Consider the following 2,261-nt stretch of genomic DNA (forward strand, 5'->3'; position numbering starts at 1 on the left):
ATGATCTTTCTCGTCACATTTAAGTCCATTCCTTGCCTAAGACCTGGTCTTTCTCTTAAAAGACATAACCCAGTGTACTAACACATCCCTTGAAGTGGTTCCTCTTTTGGCTGGTACACAGGTTCTCAAAACTTTTAGTTGCTCAGACCTGTAGAAGTTTCAGGCCCCTTTCACATTTTATTGCCCACAGTCTGCAAACTGTCTGACTTTAATAATCAATTCCAAACCTTGCCCTTTTGAAATGCAAAATTTTATTAGCAGACTCACTTATTTGTTCCCTTTAATAAGGAAGTGTCAGTCCCTGATCACTTGAACCAAGGTCCTTTTTTTGCTGCAGTCATCAGTTACCAAACTCAAGTYTCAATCATCACTACTTTTTAATGGTTCTGTGAGAATTTTATTTTATAAAGTTCTGTGAGAATTTGCTGACCATTACATACATAAGTTTCTGTATTCTGTGATTTTTAGTGGTGGTTGTTCTTGATCCATATTTGGGGAGGTAAAAATTTCCCTGCACAATAAAAACTCAATAGAACTTGCCTCTCTAATGGCCTCACTGATGCCTTTACACACAACTAGAGCAAAATCAGGGGCTTGCACTGTCCGAGTACTCTACCAGCTTTATCCAAAATGATTTTAACTGGAACAAATTTTTCTTTTTGCACATCCTTCTTTGCARTGTTTTGTATCATTAATGCACAGTTCTCTGCCACCACCTTCACCTTYATCACTGCTTTTCTGAATAATGCATGTGCTTTGAGACCAGCGTTCCAGCTGTGATTGCTATTCTGTTCTGTCACCRGTGTATACCTGTCCCACCTAGTGTCCTGCCAGCTTAGTTTATGCTCTTCCTTTTTTTGGTACATATATTGTAGTTAAATATTGTTGCAACCCATAACCACAGTTTTGTCAAGACCTGCACCTGACAGTCACTGTATTGCCACCTTGGAAGCAGTTCTCTTCACAATTTGCACTTTCYTCTTATTTCCTGCCTATTCTGATCAATTAAATTTCTTTATCCTTTCTCATAGTCTTGTGTATCTACACTTTCTCCTCTGGTGTTCAGTGGTCATGTGAAGATTATTCAAGTCTTTGACTCTGTACCCTTCATTTCTCAGTTCAAAGCTCTGCTTATCAGTTCTGCCAGACTTGTTTCCAGAAGGCTGTTTCCACAGTTGCTTAGGCAGAGTCCATCCTTCAAAAAGGGTCCTGTTTCAGTCAGTACATCCCAATGGTCAAACATTGCCAGTCCTTTGCCTATCTGTTGATCTTTCTTAAAGCATTCATTTTTGGCCTGGTTTTTATTTCCCATAGTACCAGTAAATGCTGGACCCTAATGCTCTATTTAAATAAGCAACATTAAGAAGAGAAAATTAAAAAACATAATGGCATCCACCCAAAATCCCCAGTAATCTCTAGTTCTAAAAGCCAGCTCCCTCATGCAATAAACCACCCCAGAGAGACAACTGAACAGCAACCACAACCAGTAGTGAATATTCTGTTCCACACCCCTCAGGATTTCTTGTCTACGCAGAGTTTTGCCATCCTTGCCGTGTCTGTGAGAAGCATGAAAACAATTGCCTGAGGTAGACAGAACAATATCAGGGAAAAAAAGTCTTTTTGCTGGTTTATTATTTTGTTCATCTAACAGTTCCACTGAGGTGGTTCTGTTGGCATTATATTAGTGTAGGTTTGCTTGAAAACCCTTTCACATGTAATGGACAAGGTTTAATAGAATAGCAGAGAGCAGGGACTGCTCCGTGTCTGCTCTGCTTTGGAGGTTGATTAAGCAGGCATGGCTTTAGAACCGTATCAGTTTTGGGTAGAAATAAATGTGATGTAAGAAAGGGCAGGAATACTGCCCCCCCCCAGCCCCTCCAGAATTAGAAAAGACAATAGCAGATGGCCTCATGGATGTTCTTTGCTTTGCTCACAGAACCTCCTCAGATATCAGCATTCCTGAGCAACAGTCTCAACAAGCTCAGTTACCTCTTCTAGCAAGCTATCATTTTGCTCATGTTAGGCTATAAAAAAAAAACCACTTAGAATATGAGTGACTTAATAACAATAGCAAACAGGTAAGGAAACAACAAATGTAATTGTAAGGGAACATGAAAAAGTAAGGTAGTCACTTCACTGGGGCAGATACAAAGCATTTAAGGTTTGCTTTTCCTTTTCATTCTTCCCCCTCTTCCTTCTTCACTTCCTCTCCTCTCCTCTCCTCTCCTCTCCTCTCCTCTCCTCTCCTCTCCTCTCCTCTC

Source organism: Malurus melanocephalus, unplaced genomic scaffold, assembly GCF_030028575.1.
Source record: "Malurus melanocephalus ecotype Western Australia unplaced genomic scaffold, MMel_1.1 scaffold_111, whole genome shotgun sequence".
Lineage (NCBI taxonomy): Eukaryota > Metazoa > Chordata > Aves > Passeriformes > Maluridae > Malurus > Malurus melanocephalus.